At 43.3% G+C, this 22,166-nt stretch overlaps 1 pseudogene; it reads right to left on the reverse strand.

Annotated features, from left to right (window-relative positions):
• Positions 1-19,173: 19,173 nt before the first annotated feature.
• Positions 19,174-21,341, reverse strand: LOC105485658 (echinoderm microtubule-associated protein-like 2 pseudogene; annotated as a pseudogene).
• Positions 21,342-22,166: the final 825 nt, after the last annotated feature.

Consider the following 22,166-nt stretch of genomic DNA (forward strand, 5'->3'; position numbering starts at 1 on the left):
ACCAAGACACATTTTTGGTCCCAAACTCTATTGAAAGCTTTAGGTTGAAGCCCTAAGAAAGAAAACTGGATCTGAGGGATCCAGAAGCAGACAATAATGGAAGTTAAAAGGCACAGCACAGGTGAATGTGACTAATTCCTACTGATTAAGCCAAGCTTCCTGTTTCATGGATAAAGGTCACGCTAGTATCCATGGCATAAATGAGGTCCAGGAAATGCAAAGACTATTGACAGCAGTGGAGACAGGACATACATGGGTAAGAGTGGATATTCTCACCACCCAGGCTTTTCTGTTAACATGCGTGAAAGCCACTTTGACACCCATGAGTAGCACCCTGTAATGGTCACTGGGACTCAGGGATATAAGAACAGAAGAAAGAAAGAGGAATGTCTCACTTTCTCTCTCTCATGTACCTCAGGTATTTGCTAGGAAGAGATGGGTACCAGGGAGACCTGCTCCCCTCTTTCTAGATGAGTAGCTATTCCCCTTCAGACTTTACCCCTTTTGAATGCATCCTGAACCCCTGGGACTCCTTTGAAAAAACCTCATTTTTCCCTTCTTCCTCCTCTGTCCTCGCTTCATTGATAGGTAATCATGTCTCCATACTGTGGGACACTCGCCTCAGATGCATCTTCCAAACTGGGAAAACTCAATTTCCCAAACCTTAAACTGGTTGGCTTAGGACTGGGCCTGGGGGAAGGGAACCCAGAAACCTGACATGCTGGCAAAAGGGTAAAAGTCTTTTTTTACCAGTCAGGCTTTTGGCCTCCCTCTCCCTGTGCAAACTGGTAAAAGGCCTCAGGATTCTTGAGCTGGCCTTATCCACCTGCCTTGTTTCATTTTGATGTGTTTCCTAATAACTTGGTTTGTCTCTTCTCACCTTTAGACTATCAAACTCCAACCAGTCTTGCAACTGAAGCCACAGACAATTGCCCTGTTTGCCAGGGACCCTTAGATAGCCCTCTGAGGGAGCTCTGACTGCTGTCTTCCCAAAACAGCGCCCCCTGTCAGCAGGGAGCAGTTAAGATCAGCCTTCATCCTTATCCTTATCCTTGTTCTAATGGCAGTTAGATGTACTCCTTTAGGCGGGAAATGATAGATGCAGGAGGCAGATAAGGGGGAGGGTCTCTGGAGAATCTCCGACCCACCTGTGCACTGGGAGAATGGGGTGGAGCCATGGGGAGTTCATGCCTTCTGTAGGGGGGAAGAGTCTGGCCTCTTCAGGTCATGTGTGGTAGCCTGGAGTCAATCTGTGGGGTGGGGGCCTATTAGCAGGACACCCTTGCTTTACTGAGACTTTTTCTTTTTTCTTTTTCTCTCCCAATAAATTCCACCCTACTCACCCTTCAATGTGTCCATATGCCTAATCTTTCCTGGTTGTGTGACAAGAACCCAGTTTTAGCTGAACTAAGGAGCAAAAATTCTGCAACAGCATTCTTATTCTCTGGTCTCCCCGACATAATCACACCCCCAAATTTTACCTGGTATAGAATCATACAGAATAAAGGTAATGGTTTCCGACATCTCTTGCAGCTGAATATGGCTTGATAACTCTCTGTAACATCTGGCCAATAAGATGTGAGCCAAAGTGTCACACGGCAGTTTCTGAGACCGAAGGTGCATTGTGAATTTCCTTCATCATCTTTTCTTTGATCTTGCCACAGCAAATAAGAACTTGAGGCTGGAACTCCAGCCACTGCAAGGGCTACACTCTGAGGGTGGCAGAAGAGTGAGGCCATAGGGCCTTGAGTGTCTGGACTGTGTGGAAAAGAGCTGCCATCAGCTGTGGATGGTCTCCAAACTGACATTTGTTGGGAAATGCCCCACTGTCTCACTGAAGGCACCCTCACTTTGGCCCTCAGCTACTTATCCAATTCCAACTAATGTCAGTTTACACAAACAAAATGTTTGTTTTCCTCCCAACCCCCCAGAGGCTGTTAAGGAGTCAATCTCTGGGTGGAATTTTGGAAAGCTGAATAAAGACCATTTTCCTGATGAGGAAGTGTTGCTGCTGTTGCTCACCCCACTAAGGATGCAGGCCGTTTGCCTCCCAAAGGTTGTCCTTTAATCCAATTGCAGCCTCAACACTTTGTGAAGTGACCCTCTTCAGAATGAATTATATTCTAATTAGAAAGTTAAGGTTTTCTCAATGTATTATGCTATTGGAGTTCCCAGAAATCTAGTAATCCCTATTAGCTATGTGTCTGACTCATACTGCATATTTTATAGACACTCCTCTACTCTGTGGTTTTACTAAAAATTCCAAAGTTCTGTCTCCCTGGCATGCTGTTAAGGACTTTTTATTTTTTTTAATTCTGATGAGTGCCAAGTCCTTGAAATTAGACCTGCTACCCCTTTAAAAATGATGTACGCTGCTACCTGAAAATGCTCTACTTCTTTGCAGAGAAGGTTTTTAGATCAATCTCTTTAGTACAAGCAAATAGCCCCAAATGTGTTAGGGCTAAGCACTCAGGGAGCCTCAGATTATTCTGCTTTTTTGCCTGTTATGAGCAATGCTGGACTAGAACCAAGGACTTACTCAAGGGTAACATCCTGAAAAATAGCTATGCCAATCCAGGGTGATATTTATCATTCCTAACAACAGACCAGGCATAGACAGATAGTCAGATCAGACCTTGGCTGTGTAAACCACTGATGCAGCCAAACTGTACAAACCAGCTGACTATCAGTCAGGTGCAGGCTGATTATTAAAACTAAGGGCTCTTGTCTTGGAATGGCAAGAAAGTGTGAAGGGGATGAATGATGAGAAATTACTTAATGGCTACAATTACATTATTTGGGTGATAGATCCGCTAAAAGCCCTGACTTGACTGCCATGCAATCTATGCATGTAACAAAAGTTCACTTTTACCCCATAATTTTATACAAATAAATTTAAAAATAAAGAATATAGAATATATATATTTTTAAAAGACAAGGGCTCTTAAGTTTTCTTTTTCTTTTTTTTTGAGATGGAATCTTGCTGTATCGCCCAGGCTGGAGTGCAGTGGTGCGATCTCGGCTCACTGCAAGCTCCGCCTCCTGGGTTCATGCTATTCTCCTGCCTCAGCCTCCCAAGTAGCTGGGACTACAGGTGCCCACCACCACACCCAGCTAATTTTTGTATTTTTAGTAGAGATGGGGTTTCACCATGTTAGTCCGTATGGTCTCCATCTCTTGACCTCATGATCCGCCCCCCTCGGCCTCCCAAAGTGCTGATATTACAGGTGTGAGCCACCGTGCCCGGCCGGGCTCTTAAGTTTTCTCATAGACTGATCGTTGAGGTGTCCTGTGTAGGTGGTTGCAGAAAGCCTTCAGGATTTATTTCTGGCTTTTCCTTTCCTTTATTTCTGGAGGATGGTTTTTAGCCTAGATATCCTCTCCTCCCCTCCCTTCCCCTCCCCTCCCCCTCCCTTCCCCTCTCCTCCCCTTCCCCCCTCCTCTCTTCCCCTCCCCTCTCCTCCCCTCCCGCCTTCCCTCCTCCCTTTTCCTCTCCTCTTCTCCTGTGATGAGACCCCCGACCTTTCCTTTCACTGAGATTAAAATCCCTCCAAATTTTTCACATTCTCACTTCTTTACTTAAAAACAAAAAGAAAAACAAAAAAACCTATCCCCTAAGTGAAATTCGTCAGTCACAGATGACTACATTTTACACAATTCCATTCAAACAAAATGCCCAGAATAAGCAAATATATTGAGAAAGTAGGTTAGTGGTTGCTTGGGGTTGGGGAAGGGAGGAAATAGGAGAGTGATAGCTAAAGGACCCCAGGTTTCTTTTTGAGATGATGAAAATATTTTTAAATGCTTTGTGGTGATGGTTACACATATCTGGAAATTTCTAAAACCAGTTGAATTGTACGTTTTAAATGGGTGAATTGTATTTGTAAATTATATTTCAATAAAACTGTTAAATGCCAATCAAGCAAGTATGATCTAGAGAAATTGGTGTGAAAATACAGGTTACCAAGTGGTTGCCAATTGACTGAATATTGGCTATTTTGTTTAACGTTGTTTAAAACAGTTGTCAAAGTTTAAAAATAAAGAGATCTCCCACAAAAACCCAGTTTTTTGCCATCAGAATCTCTGGTGTCAATGGCTCTATATTCCTGCATGGGGACAAGTGCCTGGTTCAAGGGATCTTGGGATTCCTTCACATGAGACCTGAGTTCTCCCAGGCACCACCTCTTGCTAAGACTTGACTTAATTATTGAACTATTACTCCCCATAGGAGTTAGCATCCTCCAAACTAGATCCTTTTTAATTCAACAAATATGTAGTGAGTATGTATTAGGTGCCATGTACCTTCTCTCTTTCCTCCTATCTGACGGCAAAACATTCCCAAACCTCTACAGTATTTTCCCAGTATCCTCTCCCCCATTAGCCTATAGACCTTTTCTAGTCTTTCTTATCACGAAAATTGTCACCCAATTAAACAATCTTCTGTTGAATCCGCTGTTTTCTGAAGTCAGCTGTTTCATCTCTCACATTCATTTCAAGCATAATCTATGTTCACTGCCATTTCTTTGCCTCCTACTCATTAAACTGGTTGCAATTTTGGTTTATATTACTCTACTGAAACTCTTCTATTAAAGTTCACTAAAGGAGAGTAGTGAGTCATCAAATCCAATGCCCTTTTCCTCAGTTCTCACTTTCCTCAATGCTTTGCTTTTTTTTGGCCTGGAAAACAGAAAAAAAATGAAAAGAAAAAAAAAATCATTCTACTCTCCTAACATAGAAATTTTAAAAGTCTGTGGAAAGAGGATTTTCTTTTGTTTTTCCCAGACAGATCTCTTCTGACCATTTGTAGATCTCCCTCAAGGATGAACCCCCCCCCACCTCCTCTATACATTGGAGCTGACCCACTCATTCAATAAAGCTGGACCTTGTGAACAAACAAAGCGTCTGTCCTCATGGAGTCTATAGTCGGGTGGCATATTGGATGAATATATAATTAATAACTGGGCAGCACTCCAAGAGAGACAGTATTGTTCTTAAGAGACTGTGCAACAACAAAGGAAGGTGACCTAGACCAGGTAGGCAGTGGGATCAGGGGAGACATTCCTGGGGAATTTATGTTTGTCCAGTTCGTTTCTATTCATCCTTTGCTTTTCTTCTCATAGAAAGTGAGGAGGGAGAGAGCAAGAGCAAGGGCAAGAGAGTACATTCCAGGCAGAAAAATAAAACCAGTGTGGGGGAAGCTTGACGTAGGAACTAAGAGAATATAGAAGGGGAGAGTGGTGCAAGATGAGGCTAGATAGATCAGATGGGATCTTGTAGGTCATGGTAAGAGGTTTGCTGTCCTAAAGTCAACAGTAAGACATGGAAAGTTAAAAGCAAGGGAGATAACATGATTACTTCAACATATTTTTAAAAAATACTTCTGCTGCAATATGAAGAATTGGTGCAGGGGGCCAGGGAAGACACAGGGATTCTAATTAGTAAGTTATTGACAGAGGGTAGGTAAGAGTTGGTGGTTGTTACCAGATTTCAAGATATGTAGACAATAAAACCAACGAAAGGAATGTGGACTTTTGAAACACCAACTAAACTCAGAAAATTTCAAGGCTTTCCTCCATTCTCTCCAAATTCAAGAAGGAGGTACTCATAACTAGGTCATGGATGAAGATACTATTATAATTGTCATGCTGTTATTGGGGTTGAAGCTTTTAATGCAAGCAACAAAGGCTTGAAATGCTTCCTTCTAGACAAACTGAATAATCTAACTGTGACATGTGCCCTCCTCAACTCTTCCTTAGGTCAGAGAGCCAAGGAAGAACCACAGTTAGATTAAGGTGGCTGTTGGGAGAGTTTCTAGTTTAAGCCCTGGGCTAGAAATTGCTCTTGGAGTTTATTTTTCATCCATCTGGAACAATTCAATAAATTTGGGCCCAACCTCTTTCTGTGGGAATTGAACAGGGATCAATATAGCCAAGGTATGCAGTTTGGTAGGGATGCAAAATCCCTGAGTGATGCCTTCCGTCCTTCATCTCCCAACACAGTTCTCTTCTTGCGCCCTTATTCCTGTCCCTCTCATGTTTTGAAAGCCAGACTCAAGCATGACCACTGTGTAAGCCACTGCCTCCAATAGAGAAGGAAAGAAAGGAGAGTAAGGGATGGAGAACAATTTTCCTGAACACACTTTTCAACCATTTCAGAATGTATCACTTCTTCCTCTTCACTTCCTTCTGCACTTCAATGTGGGCCTTCCTGTACAGTACCTTTTGTGTACCTCGTGGTACTGAGTTCTCATTTCCCTTGATCCCAGAGGCAGCTGCAATAAGAATACAAATGGCTATGGGGCTTTGTTGTCACTTTACCAGATGAAACAGCACACAAATTCTTATTTGCATTAACTGAGCCCTCTGACTGACAGAGAAAGCTCTAGGTGCTTATCTCCATCAAGGTCCTTTCTAGGCCATTATAAGTGGTACCTGTTATCAATGAAGGATAACCATCAATCTATAAGGTACTCTTCATGGGCTAGGTGAATTTGTTATTGTTTATTTGCTTTGTTTTATTTGTTTTGTTGTTTGTTGCTGTTTGGGATTTCAGTGAACCCATGCAGGGAACTACATGGGACACCCCTGCCCTCTAAATCCCACTTTCTTCCCTTTAAAACTAAGAAAGTGGCAGGCAGGCAAGGTAAGACCCAGTGGAAATGGGCTAAGGATGCCACTGAGATTATTCTCAAAACTGGAGGGGCAACAGGAGTCCATGGTGGAGGTCCATTCCGTGCCATTGGTTTAGGACATTGCACTCAAGTGTAGGGCCAAAGCACAGACCAATAACATGATTCTGTGGCCTAGGTAGGCTTAAATATTATTCCTCAAAGACTGTGGTGGCCACAATAGATGGCTATTCAGGATTTGTATCCCAACCACTGATGAGTACGCACCTTCCCAACTCCTCTCACATCACAGTTCTGTTCTTATTGCCTTGGTCTATTCACCATTCCCCCAACATGCGCTAAGTCCACCAGCATGCCCTATCTTCATTAGACAGTTGATGGGACTCGTGTGGGTTGAGAACAGGGAAGAAGACCATTCAGGTAAAATATTTCACTGACGTTGTTCTAATATGCAAAAAATACAAAAAGTAATACTCTTTCCTCAGCTGCTACCAGAAATGAAAATAATCTCAACAGTTGACAGAAAGTAAAATTACTTCAGTTTGTTTCAAAGTCTTCTAAAAATCTGAGTTCTCCTTAGAAGAGACATTTTTAAGAGTTTGGAGACACTGGATAGAAGCCATGCCTAAATTTGAGTTTCTGGGCACAGGAAATGCTGAGGAGTGAGCTGAGCGGGGAGAAGGAGCATGGTGATCAGCCCAGAAGATCTAGCGCCTCGACCCTTTGGGAAAGCTGGGGTCAGGAAGAAACTGCCTGGAATAAAGCCGGAAAGTCCAGTCAAGGACTTCTGCCCCTCAGGCGAGTGCTGGGAGACAAGTTGGGAATGCCGATCTGCTTTCTCTCCTCTAGGTGTTTTTCACTAATGGCAAAAGGAAGGAGAAATACTAGGCATCACAATCCAAGAATATCAAATTCAATTACCCCAACCCTAAGGCTGCTTTCATGACAAATATGACTTACACTTGTCTAGAGTCCAATATATGCTCTAAAGATTCTTTCTCCTTTAAAGACTTCCAGTGAAGTACGCTTATGGCTGGCTGAGCACATCATGTTGCCATGAGCTCATGAATACTTGCAAGCTTTCCTGAAGGACAGCTCCAAATCACACACATCTGGCCACCATCTCACAGCATCACTGCATCCCGGAATCCCACCAGGCCACTGGAAACAGAGGCTTTATCAAAGCTGTTCTCTGAAACCTGGCTTTAAAAATTGGAAGAAAGGCTTCTTTATTCAATAAAAATCTTGATCTAAGAATTCTGGTTATTTAAAACCTCTCTTCAGGTGTGAATGCTCAGGAGCAGGGGGACTTAGTTAATGTGGATCAGGAATTTTAATTTAATGAAAAATTATTGCAAACAATGTTTACTTAAATCATGATTAAATCTCAAGGTCTGCTAAGCAGGTTGCTGCTGATGTCATTGGCTGCCACTTACTGTCCAGAAAGCTGCACTGCTGATTCCTAAACGTCCTCAGCCACATCGTGTGAACCTTTCTCATAACATGCACAAAAACGAGAACTAGCAGTCTGGGTAGCAAAGCCTTTGAATTGCTGATGGGTGAAAGCTGTCGTTAGCTCTGTGGTTTCTTGAGAGCTGCCACTCCTTTCCTTTCCTACACCAGTCTCAGAGAAAGAGACGCTGTGTCACCCAGTGGACATCAAAGCAATGGCTTTTTAAACCTAATCAATGACTAATGATAGGTCACCACAGTCTCTTGAAGAATATTTTCTTAGAACTAGACTTTTGTGGTAAAACACCTGGTCATTTATGCTTTGGGTACTTCAAAATATTTGAGAAGCTATAATAGGCCCCAAAGCACTTGAGTGATCATCTTTCTGCTTCCATAGGGCACGCAGCAGGCCTCATCATGAGGGATGAAATCTATACCTGCTGGTTCTTCTGTGGACTTGGAATTTACCATCACAAAGATAACTCAAACCTAGCACTTCCAAGAGGTTGAGCCCCAGTACCTTGACTGAGGAACTGTCAAAACAGGCTTGCAAAAATATAGTATATTTTGAGTGTTTAAATTTAATAAACTAACACTTGTGAAACACTATAAACTTAATGCAACATAATTGTGTGATGACTTGTAAAATTTAATTCAAGTTGTACAGTTTTATAATGGGGTAATTGTATAGTTGCACGAGAAAAAAAGTCCTCTCCACGTCTATCCTGAATCTCAGTGACCATATGTATAACCTAGTTTGAAGTTAAGGTGAAAGTCTAAATTTGACATATTTTGTGAATAAGAGGCCTGGACGAATGCCATCCTAGATAAGCTACTTGTTCTCCCTGTTCTCAAAGGGACACAATGAAATCACATATAAAAAATATTTTTGAGTAACAAGATAATTAAATTTGGTGAGAGAGTGCTATTCTTAAAATCAATATGTTGGCAGGATGGTTCTTTTCATCTTTGCTAAAGTTTGCTATATCTCTGGTCCTAATGTTTTTGAGCATAGTTTACTGCATATCTCTTGCCAGGTCAGCTGAATATGAACTTAAAGAGACTTAACAAAACAGGAAATATGCATTGATGATTTAGAATTCCACTGTGCGACAAGTAAGAGCAAGTGCCTTGGGCAAGGGACTTGGGTATTATCTCCATAACATGCTGTGCCAGGCTGCATATTCAGGACAAGATCTCTGACAGTGGAGAAATAATGACTTTCTGACATACTGCTAGGGTGCCAGCATGGATTTTCCTGGCTTCAGTGGAATAACTCATTTTTCCATCTGTAAATAGAGTACTGACACATTAGCTTCATATAAGCTTGATGTTAGTCAGGGGCACTTTGGGGTACAATTTTGAAGCTCTAGGGAAATTTTATAGCAAAGGTTAAAGTCCAGAGAGGAAAAGAGTCTAGAGAGAAATTGAAAATTGGGCACAAATGGAATATAGTTTGACCCCCACAGCTCCTGCATACAAACTGCAGACCCAGCTGCAGTAGGTGGTAGTGAAATGAGGGAAGTTCTAGGGGGGACTCCATCCTCTTCAGCAAGTGACACATGGTGTGAAACCACACAGTAGCTTGGCAGTACGGGGCAGCTGCTGCTTAGTCACTCCTAACTCAGGAACCTAGTATTGAAACTTGAACAAGCCTTCCCTGTCTGGCTGTAATGCAGCCCAGACATCCCTTGTTAACAAGTTAGTCAACAGTGCTCTGAACAATATCCGGTAAGTCTGGTGTCTTACTTGCCGAACCAGTCAAAACAAGAAAAGTGGGCTCTGTTGGAACATTCCCTTTGGTTAACTGAAGATCTCTAGTTTCATTTCTCCCCACCACCATCCCCTTTGTTCATTCCTTGTGCATTCAGTCAGCAGAGGAGCTGGGGGGGGATATGACGAACTTTCACTGGGTATATACTACGTGCTGGTTACAGTTTCAGGAATACGAAGTTGTAAGGTTTGCTCTCTTTCTGCAGGAAGCTCACAGTCCGGCTAAGGAGACACGTACAAAAATAAACAATGGTGATCCTTAGGGGTAGATACAATACTGGAAGTGGTACTTGGTACAACGGTAGCTCATAGGAGGGAGAGACAGAATGGCTTAATTGGATCCTTCACAAAAACTGATATCCATCATTATTCAACTTCCACTGTATGCCAGACACCGTATCAAATATTTCACCTGTTTTATCTCATTTAATTCTCCATTGACTACCATTTCAAAGATTAGTAAAACAAAGCTCCAGGAAAACAAGTAACATACCCAAGGCCATGAAACTAGTAAGAGGCAGAGCCAGGATTGAAGTCGAGGTCAGTCTGTCTTTCAGTTCTCTGATGCTCCTCACCGAGTAATCGGTTGCAAGGATAATGAACATGAAACTGTCTGGTACATTGCCCTGCAGAGCAGGGTCATATAAGGGAATGGCGGCCATGAGGGGCTGGCTTGAGCCAGAAACAACTTCTGTTCCTGCCTGCAGAGGGAACTGGATGGGGAGGCAGCCCTCACACAGGTCTGCCACGAACTGTGACCAGCATTTGTCACTACCCTGTTCTTGCCTGCTGCTTTCAAGGGATGCCGATGCCCACCTACTCAGCCTCATCCACACTCTCAAAAGGGTGCTGGGACAATGTAGGGCACCAGTATCCATGGCCAAGGGGACTTTAATCTTGCTTCCTTTGCATATCTTGAATTTTTTTTTCTTTTCTGACCCTACAAAGGATTAAAAAAGGAAATGCCTCTTTTATTAAATATTATGATATGACACCTACCTGAATTTTCCCTGAATTTTCCCGCAGGACCATTCCCCCATTCTCACCATTTAGTCTTCATAGAAAAAGTTCTAGTGAACAATCAGATGTGATTGTGAATTTGGGTACATACTTTCTCCTGTTTCTTAACCCCACTCCCACCCCTGAGGCATAAGATAAACTATGACTAGAAAGAGTGGCCACGGTTGGGGTAGGTGGGGAAGGTGATTGGTCCTGACCCCCAGGGATTCAGATGTGACACCTGTGCACCTTTGAGGATCACTGTTCTGGCAGTTCAGTGTCATTGCTGCCTTCATATCTGGGTCAGCTTAGTTGTTCCTGTTTGTAGCACATCACTGACAATGCTTGGAGCCTGCTGAGAGAGCACAGCAGAATAATTATTTTTAAATATGTAATTTTTTCTTATTTGTCCTTGACATGTGTATATGTCAACAGGGGAGCTTCTCTCCACAACTACCTACCTAGCTAATATTCTGTCTTTTGAATACTCAGTTCCCTCTAGCCTGAGACATGAATTGGGCTCGATCTTCATTCTCTGGATCCACTCTCACAGATTCTCTTTCTCCGGTTCTTTTCCTGGATTAATTTCATGGGCTCTGAACACTTCCAACCCTCCCTTCTCAAGCATAGATAAACAAGAACAAAACTGAACTCTCCTATGGCAATCACTGCTCACTACTATTAAAACCACTAAATGTAGTAACGGAGGTGAATCAAACTCAGGAAGACTAGGATAGAAAATTTCCTTTTATGACTACCAGAAATGAAAATTACCCCCATGGTTGAAGAAATTTCCACTTAGCCACTTCTATTTTCAGTCTATCTAGATTTCTATTTTAGGCCGATGTGGTTGGAAAGGCTTATAGAACATATACCTTTTGCAATTTACAGAAATGCTTGCAAGAATCTTCCTTTGATATTGGGCAGAGTTGAGGAAATTGTCCAGAGTTACAGTAGTCCACTCTTACCAACAGTTTCGCATTCTGCAGTTTGTTATCCACAGCCAATCACAGTCTGAAATTATTAAAAGGAAAATTACAGAAACAAACAATTCATAAGTTATAAATTGTGCACTGTTCTAAATTGTGTGGTAAAATCTCATGCCATCCTACTCCATCCCATCTGGGACATGAATCATCCCTTTGTCCAGCACATCTACACCATCTATGCTTCCCCAGCCCTTAGTCACTTAGTAGCCTTCTTGGTTATTAGAGCAACTGTCTCGGTGTCACAGTGCTTGTGTTCAAGTCACCCTTACTTTACTTAAAAATGGCCATAAAGCACAAGAGTGGTGATGCTGGCATGCTGTTATAATTGTTCTATTTTGTTATTATTAATCTCTTACTGTGCCTAATTTATAAATTAAACTTTATTGCAGGTAGGTATGTATGTATCAGAAAAAAAAAAAAACCTAGTACATATAGGGTTCAGTACTATCCCCAGTTTTAGGCATCCATTAGGAGTCTTGGAACATACACCCCATGAATAAGGTAGGGGGACTACTATCTACCAAAGTTCTACTTTCTGACCTCAGGGCTGAACACCAAGTGCTTGACATAGAGGAAGCATTTGTTAAGTGTTTGAGAGAGATTGTATGCTTTTCTGGAGTCATGGACATTGAAAGATACTCATGTTTTCAATTGGCCCAAGCTGTCTAGTGTATCTTTCCCATCAATTAGGCAGAGGAAGTTAAGAAGACGTTTATTCCATTCAACAGACAACACATTGAAACACTGCCTGTGTTACCATCAGAATAGTAATTCCGCTTCTGTCTCCTTTTTTCATTATCCCAAACACCTATATATACATTCCCCACATTCGCATCTTCCATATGCTATAAGTACATGGCCCAGGTAAATGCTCTATAAATATTGATGATTGAAGCCTATTGACCATTTTTATTAACATAGGATTACAGACTCTTGGAATATGTAGGGGAGTTCCAAGGTAGTCAGAGACCTCTGTACTGAGTGGCTCTGGGAAAGGGTAAGATATATTTTTAATTCAGAAGAAGATAATATCCTGAATTTATGTATAAATTGCTAACCACCTACCACACGTGTCAGAAATGTCATTCTAGAGAATGTCTCTTCTGTCTTTAGAAACCAGTTTCCATAGGAGGAAAAAGCAGCCTAAGGTAAAACTCTTTCTCTTCCAGCAGCGTAATGAGTGAGCCAAGGTCAAAAGTCACCATCCCACTTCAAAGAAGCTGACAGCTGTGAGGGTTTCACAGAGGCAGTTTACGGGAAGTTTGATATTACAGTACTTTCAGCCAATGCAAGTATTATTTCTTTTTTAAAATAAATGATTTTCAATAGAATTGCATATGGCATAATGCAGTATAGTGAAACACAGTATCAAAATATGAATCATAAACTTACCTGGAAAAACTCTTAAGAGTAGGTTTTCCATAGACGTAAGTCACATGGCCATTCCTTCTTTTTCTTTTTCTGCTCCTGTATAGAAAACTGAATAGTCAACACAACATCCATTGGCATGACAGTAGCCCATGAATTATTCTCTCTCCTGTGGAGATGCCACACACTCATTCTCTGAGCAGGATTACAATGGCCTTATAAATTCAAATGGGCTTGGCACATGTGTGGTTCTTTGTTCCAGGCCCCAGTACAGGGCCAATATTTTATTTTGTGACCAGAATGGGCATGTTAAATGCTATTTTATGCCATGCAAAGTTTATTAATGAGAAATGTTACCTGTCTCGTACTACTTATTTATTTATTTATTTATTTATTTATTTATTTAATCGAGATGGAGTCTCGCTCTGTCACCCAGACTGAAGTGCACTAGCGTTACCTTGGCTCACTGCAACCTCCGCCGCCTCCCTGGTTCAAGTGATTCTTGTGCCTCAGCCTCCTAAGTAGCTGGGATTACAAGCATGCACTCCACACCCAGATAATTTTTGTATTTTTAGTAGAGACGGGGTTTTGCCATGTTGGCCAGGTTGGTCTTGAACTCTAACCTCAAGTGATCCACACGCCTGGGCATACTATGTATTACATATACTGTACTATTATACTATCATTATTGTTATACTATTACTATTTAGATATATATACATTCCTACTATATACACATTCTAATTTATGGCTGGTATCACCATATTAAAAATGTTTCCCAAATTTTAGCAACTACCATAATCACCTGGGAAGTTGATTAAACAGACAGCTACTCTACTCTAATCCCTAGAAATTTTGATTCCGTAATTTGGACTCTGGAATCCACATGTGTACAAGTGCCCCAAATGACCCTGATAAACCAACAGGACCCAGGCCACACTTGGCACAGCCCTGCCCCAGCTTCATATCTACGCCATTCACCACCGTGGCCCTGCTGCCAGCAAGTGCCTGTGCACAGTCACTGTGCAACTAACATCCACTGAATGACAGACTTTGGCATCAGGACATCTAGATTTGAGAACTTATTCTTCTTTAACTTCTTTAACTGATCACTTAAACTCTGAGTTCCAAATTTTCTTATCTATAAAAAGGGAATAATATCTGTCCACAGAGTTCTAGGTTGTCAGTGACAAAGAAGCAACACCAAGAACATTTCTGGCCACCTTGATCAGAAAAGAAATAATTGGATCATTATCACATGATCCAGCAGTCCCACTTCTGGATATTTATCCAAAGGATTTAAAGTCAGTATGTCAAAGAAATATCAGCACCCCCATGTTTATTGTAGTTTTATTCACAATAGCCAAGATATGGAAATAACCTAAGTGTACATCAACCGATAAATGGATAAAGAATATGTGGTGCTTATACACAATGGAGTACTATTCAGCCTTAAAAAGAAGAAAGTCCTGTGATTTGCAACAACATGGATACACTTAGTTATGCTAAGTGAAATAAGCCAGGCTTAGAAAGACAAATACATGTTCTCACTTACATGTAGAATCTAAAAAAACATTGAAATCATAGAAGTACAGAGTAGAATGGTGGTTGTCAGGGGCTGGGGGAAGGGGAATGGGGAGATATTGGTGAAAGGGTACAAAGTTTCAGTTTAACAGAAGGACTACATGATAAATATTTGACATGATGGATATATTAACTAGCTTAATTCAATTATTCCACTATATTCATCACAATATCACTGTGTACCCCGTAATTCTATACAATTATAGTTTGTCAATATATAATGAAATTAATTAAATAAATAATTGAAAGGACATTGGACAGTTCATGAAATACCTGGCAAGGCTGCAGGACTGAGGAAACCAGGGGGAGCTGGGCAGCAGGAACCATGCCAAGATCATGCCACAGGGACAATCCAGTGAAGACATAGATTTTGAATCCCTCAAGATTCAAAGTTTTGAGTGAGAGCACTAAGTTGGCCATCCTGGGTCTTGTGTACTGGCTGCCAGGGGCCTTTTCAGATTTCATAGTGGAAATGGGGCCTCATTGTCCCTCAACATTTACACAAGATTTCTCCACAACAAGAAGTTTTGAATGCTGGGCAGCTAAATGTGCATTATGAATTAACTCCAACTTAAGTTGGAAGAAATTCAGAGAGGTCAATAACACATACACAAGTGGCAGAGCTGTGGTTTTAACTTACGTCTGTCTTTCCTCTCTATACTTAGAACAGAGCCCTCTTGAGGCTCTGTTCTTTTGGCATTCCTTTGAATTTCAGTGGTCTCAAGCAGTTCTTTTCCCTCATCTATTCTTCCACACTAACAAGGTAAGAAATTCTTGACCTTACAGAGGTGAGTAGAAAGTAGAAACTGAAAAGCCTACTCTGTTTCCCTGATTGTGCCTATGATGAATCATTTTCTGACAAAACAAAACTGTTTCTAAGCTCAAATTCAACAAGGCTTGAAAGAACAGAATCACTTCCAATTTACGGTAAGAAGGATCTGTAACAATCATTGCATCACATCATCTCCAGTATATACCCTGTGTTGGGAATCATACCTAAGTTCAAGAGTTGTCACTGGTGCCATCACGATGAATGAGTGCACATCCCCGTGAGACTTCGCCTTCCAAAGCATAGCTGGTCAAGTCATGTGGCTTTGAGGAAGTAGACCCTGGAATAAAAGTTAATGGAATGATGAGACAGAAAACTACCTTAAATTTGAAAATCATTTCACATTTTATTAAGCACTTTCACTTACCTTAACTTCTTATACTATCCCTGCATATCCCTTTTTATAGATGAGAACATTTGGAACTCAAAGTTTAAATGGTCAGTTTAAGAAGAATGAGCTCTTAAATCTAGGTCACTTGATTCTGGTGAAAATCTTGGCATGCTTGAAAACGAGGGTACTCTTATAGAGAGGAGCATATGTCACAGTGGTATTACCACTGTGGGCAAAAAGTTCTGTCATCAACCAGTCGAGGAGAGGTGAGGGCCAGTGCTACCCCAGGGCTGGTAGCTTGAAGGTGAAAAGACAGGGGTATTTCTAACAGCTGTTAAGGACAGAACACAGAGACTGGGCTGAGTTAGGAGATAAACTGGGGCAGTGAGGCGTCTTCCAGTTTCCAAAACATCTTTTTGACACTTTTTGTTATTCAAATAATCTTATCTCTTTGCTGAATAAATTTCAATGTTTGATTCAAAGCTCTTCTCTCTTCCAGCTAACATAGATGAAAACTTTGACTACAGAGGCTTGGAGTGGATGAGAAAAGCATAGTCTGATTGTTCTATACTTCTCCTTCCCTCTTCCAGGCTCTGACAGGGAAGAAGGGATGGGGGATGGAATGGCTATCTTTCATGGCAAAACGACAGTCCCCACCCAGCCCTGTTACTCCCCACTTCTCTCTGTTAACTCTATGGATGTGGCTGAATCCCTCTACAGAGTCTCCCTAATACAGTGCAAACTAATATGGCAGACTCAATTCTGAACCAACAGCTTCCGCAAATCTTCAGCTGCTACCACAGGAGCATATTCCACAGCCCCTTGTTGCTGGGATCCCCTTGCTCCATGCCAGTCCTTTGGAGGCAGAATACTGTGAAGACAGGCAAGCCTGGTCATCTCCTACAGTGTCCACATGACCCACAGAAGACTTGCTTTGCCAGACAGTAGAAAACCAGGCTGCCCCAATGGTACCCTTTTCTCAGTTCCTTGTCTTCCTGTCTCCCCTTCTCCAACCTCCAATGACATCAAGCACTCTGCTGCTTTAGTGGCTTGCCAAAGTTCAGAAGAGAAATGAGAGGACAGGGATTCTCTTATACACCCGGCAGTCTCCCAAAGCTCTCTCATCTCTCCTAGTCTTCTCCTTCCATTGACTGGGGTGCTGGTGGTGGGCAGGTGCCTCTTGGTAGCCCCTGTGGGTGGTCAGCCTTGGTGCTGCTGGTGCTTTGGACATAGGGTGTGGCCACAGAGCAGATCCTGTTGCCCACCCAAGAGCCATTTGTGCACTTCCACCATTCTAATAGACCCTAATAATTTCAATATTCAACTTCTTCCATATTCCAAGACTCTTGGTGGGGAAATCTTTATTATCTTAAGCCAACCATGAGAATTTCACTTTTCTAAGGAATTGGGGTCTGGGAAAGACCTTTTTACTTTAGCTCTTAAAACAGGGATCATGTAAAAGGTGGCCCCTTCCTGCCTTAGGAAATTGTCCTCAGGCTAGATTCACTCATGGCACAAAGTGGCTGCATCAATTCCAGATGTTACATCTAGGTTCAACAAAACCAACACATGGAGGAGCTCCTTGCCAAAAGAACGGAAATCTTTTTTAAAATGACATATTGCTTTAGTTTATGCAAAAAGATTAAAAAATATACTCTTCAAAATGAATGCATTCCTTTTGCCCCCATAGGAAAACCTAAATATCAATACATTTTAAAAATATGATTTAGACAATTAGTTGGGAAGGCTACAGAGCTTCAACCTAATAATCAGTAAAATATTCCCTCTGAATCAATTAAAAATGTTTTTAAGTAATCTATCATTTTTTAAATGTTTCTCTATCTCCCCCACCTTTTCACCCTAGATAACCACTACTCTGCTTCTATGTGTTTGACTTTTTTGGATTTCACATATAAGTGAGATTATGCAACATGCTTCTTTCTGTGTCTGGCTTATACTACTTAGCATAATGTCCTCCAGGTTCATTCGTGTTCTTGCAAATGGCAGCATTTTCTTCTTTTTAGAGGCTGAATAATACTCCATCGCATGTATAGATCACATTTTTCTTTACCCATTCCTCCATCAATAGACACTTAGGTTGTTCCCACGTCTTGGTTACTGTGAGTAATGCTGCAATGAATGTGGGGATGCAGATATCTCTTCAAGGTATTGACTTTCTTTCCTTCTTTCTTTCTTTCCTTTCTTTCTTTCTTTCTTTCTTTCTCTCTCTCTCTCTCTCTCTCTCTCTTTCCTTCCTTCCTTCCTTCCTTCCTTCCTTCCTTCCTTCCTTCCTTCCTTCTTTCTTTTCTTTTCTTTTCTTTTCTTTTCTTTCGGCAGAGAGTCTTGCTCTTGTTGCCCAGGCTAGAGTGCAATGGCGTGATCTCGGATCACTGCAACCTCCACCTCCCAGGTGCCAACGATTCTCCTGCCTCAGCCTCCCCAGTAGCTGGGACTACAGGCACCCGCCACCACACCCAGCTAATTTTTGTATTTTTAGTAGAGACAGGGTTTCACCATGTTGGCCAGGCTGGTCTTAAACTCCTGACCTCAGGTGATTCACCCACCTCGGCTTCCCAAAGTACTGGGATTACAGACGTGAGCCACTGTGCCCAGCCCGAGGTATTGATTTCATTTTTTTGGGGTGTATACCCAGAAGAGGGATTGCTGGAGCACATGATAGTTCTATTTTTAATTTTGGAGTAACCTCCATACTGTTTTCCAAAATGACTGTACTAATTTACACTCCCACCAACAGTGTATGTATTCCCTTTTCTCTACACCCTTGCCAACAGTTACATCTTGTCTTTTTGATAGTAGCCATACAAACAAGTGGGAGAAGATACAGAGATGGTCTTACTCAAGACAAAACCTATACCTAGCAATTTCAGTTAGTTAGAAAATCATCTTAATGGACACACACTGTTAGTGTTTTTGCTTGTCAGCTTTAGATCTTAGCTCCCTTCTGGGACAACAGGAAAAATTCCACTGTATTTCTTGTTATACTGCCTTCTATCTGCCTCAGTAATATGAAAAGGGACTTTGTTTTGTTTGCAAAAAGTAACAATTTGTTGAGTATGATTAGGTCAACAGAGGGAGTGGTTAATTCCCCATTTCTTTTTTTTTTTTTTTTTTTTTTTTTTTTTTTTTTTTTTTTTTTTTTTTTTAGTGCACGTGTCTTTATTTCTGGATGATATAAAAGAAAAAACTTAAAAAACACCCCAAACCAAACACCAGTGGATCCCCAAAGCAATGTGATTCCCTCATCCCACCCGGATAAATAGAGACTTCTGTCAGTCTACCCTCCCGCCCCCATAAACCCCTCTGCTATAGACATACTCTGGGTATATATTACTCTACTCGGCAATAGACATCTCCCGAAAATAGAATTCCTGCCCTTACACCTGACTCTTCCCTGGCCTCATCAGACCACCCGCCACTGTAGCACACTGGTGTCCTTGCCCCCCGTGGTCAGGGCCATGCTGTCATCCCACAAGAAGGCCACATTTGTCACGTGGCTGCTGTGTCCACCGTACTTGTGGCTGAGGGCTCGAGGCTGACAGCACGGGTAACTAAACAGGTGAACTTTGCCAAAGTCATCAGCTGAAGCCAGCAACTTCCCATCATGGGAGCGGGCCACAGCATTGATATCAGTGCCATCCGCCCCCTCAGACCAGATCCCAAACACCCCAAACCCCAGGACACAAGTAGCTGTGGCCCATTCCATGTTCCTCACAGCATCTGCACTGGTGATCTGCTTACAGGTAGCCGGGTCCCAGTACAGAATCTCATAGTCTCCGGAGTTGGTGACAAAGCAGCTGCTGTCCTGGGCCCAATCCAGGTGGGTGATAAAACTGGAATGGCCCGAGCACTTGCCCAGGCAGCTGACCTTGCGGCCGCCCTGGTCCACCGTGTACACCTACACCAAGTTGTCGTGGGAGCCCACGGCCAGGTACGCCCCGTCTGGGGAGAATTTGACCACTGAGATCTGTTCATTGCCGTCTGTGTGGATAGCCACCAGGTCATGGGTCTCCGTGTCCAGCAGCAGCCATCTGCCAGTCACTGTACCCACAGCCAGGACAGAGCCACTGGGGTGGAAGCCGGCTGAGCGGGCAGGGTCCTCGATGATCCTGCTCCACAGGGGCTGGTGGGACTCTGAGCTCCACAGATGCACCAGCTTATCCTGCCCGCAGGTCACAAACTGGGCCTGACCGGGGTGTGTGGCCAGGCCCCACAGCTCTTCCACATGGCCCTGGACCAGCAGCGAGAAGCCCGTGTGCATGGAGCCCTGCAGGATGGAATTGCGGGTGGTCCCCACGTACAGTGTGTCTCCGTGGCCCTCTGCCACAGTGCGCACAGGGCCAAAGTCCTCGGGGACCTCCACTTCCTGCAGCTTGCTGTAGTCAGAACCCCAGAGGACCACCCGCCGATCACGGCCCCCTCCGGACACCAGCGTCCCGTCCCGCAGGGCGCAGAGCCCAAACACGCCACCGTCATGGGCGCCCAGCACCGCCTGTGTGATACGGTTCCCACCTTTGCCCCAAACATAGAGGTTCCCCCCAGAGTCCCCCGTGACCACGTCGCCACCTTCCAAAAAGGTCACACACAGCACATACTTCGGTTTCTCATGTTTCTCAAAGAGGCCTTGCCGCTTGCTCAAGCTGCCCCCCTCCAAGGTCCAGAAGTAGATGTGAGATTTCCCGCAGGTGATAAGCACAGTGGGGTCCGTGGGGTGGAAGGTGGCCACCAATACAGCCTCGTTGGAGCACTTAACATCCACCACCTTGGTCTCCTTGGCCCAGTCCCACACCGAGAGCATGTGATCATTGGATTCGTCCACTGCGCACAGCAGGTTGCCCCCATTAGATTTGGAGAAGCCTACACAGCACACGGCTCTGTCAAACACCCCCAAGCCCAGCACGTGTAAGGTGGAGAGGGAAACTGAGTCCCAGATGCGCACGTGGGGTGGCAGCGGCTTCCCTTCCTTAGTGGTGCCCGCCACCTGTCCCGTGGCGATGGTGACCATATCCGGGTGGATGGCCAAGCATTTGATGTCATCGTTGTGTCCCAGGTAGTGTCGCTGCCTCTGCTCCTCCACGCTGTATAGCACAGCCACGGAGGCCACAAAGTACACTATCTCCCCGGTGGGCAGCAAATAAAGATTGGCCCGGCAGTCTCGGCCACGGTAGCCATAGACCCAGTCCAGCTTGAGCCGGCAAGAAGGCAGCTCCGAGCGTGTGTCCAGGCTGTAGGTGGGTGCCAGCTCATCTGGGATCAGCATGGGCACAGGGCGGCCCCTCAGGAACATTTTCACGGAGCCATCCTCCACACTGAAGATAACTTCTTTGGTTTTGCCAGCTCCAAAGCTACTCATGGCGGCGGCTGGCGGAGCTTCAGCAATTCCCCATTTCTACCTAAGCGGAAAGACTGTTTGGACCCATGGCAGAGGTGTTTGAGTGCCAAATTGAGGCGTCTCTGTGTGATCACATCTCTGGACACAAGCATGGCTGTTCCGAGCCCAGGGGACATTGTCTTAGGAAGTGGGACAGAAAACTGGGGAAAGAGCCCTTCCCTCTAACTGCTCTGCAGACAACAGTACAGCTCCAAGACTATGAAGGCTTAGGGTGACAGAGCAGCATCCTCGCAGAAAACCTCAGCAGCACCGCAGTGATGCTTTTGATAAGAAGGCTAGAGCAAAACATCGCCAACAGTATTGTTTCATTAGGGTGCCCTTTGCGGGTGCAGGACAGAGGTCCTACAGGCAAGTAGGTCAAAGGTACATACGCGGAGTATTAACATCTACATGACTGCATTTATATTCAAAGTCTGTGGCTTTCACACTTTTATGCCATACTCTCCTATGTGTCACAAACAAAGAAAGGCTTATTTGATCTTCTTGCATCATTCAATTTTACTTAGAGTCTAAAAGTGAACTAAATCATGGCCATTGCTCTGTTCTTGCCTTCAGATGAGCAAAGTATCTTGCAGGAATATGCAATGTACAAAAAAGATGTGGTCTGTGGTACCAAAATTTTAGCATCCTTAGTACATGTACTCAGGTTTCTAAACTCAATACATCCTGGCCCTGAATTTAAAAGTACAAACTAGGGATACTTTTACTCAAGGTGTCTCAGAGGGGTGAAAATTTTCTAAGACAACATGTTTCCTTGATTATAGCATAAGAGGTCTTAGAAGAGAACTCAAAAACAGCGACTG

This window comes from Macaca nemestrina, chromosome 3 (genome assembly GCF_043159975.1).
Source record: "Macaca nemestrina isolate mMacNem1 chromosome 3, mMacNem.hap1, whole genome shotgun sequence".
NCBI lineage: Eukaryota > Metazoa > Chordata > Mammalia > Primates > Cercopithecidae > Macaca > Macaca nemestrina.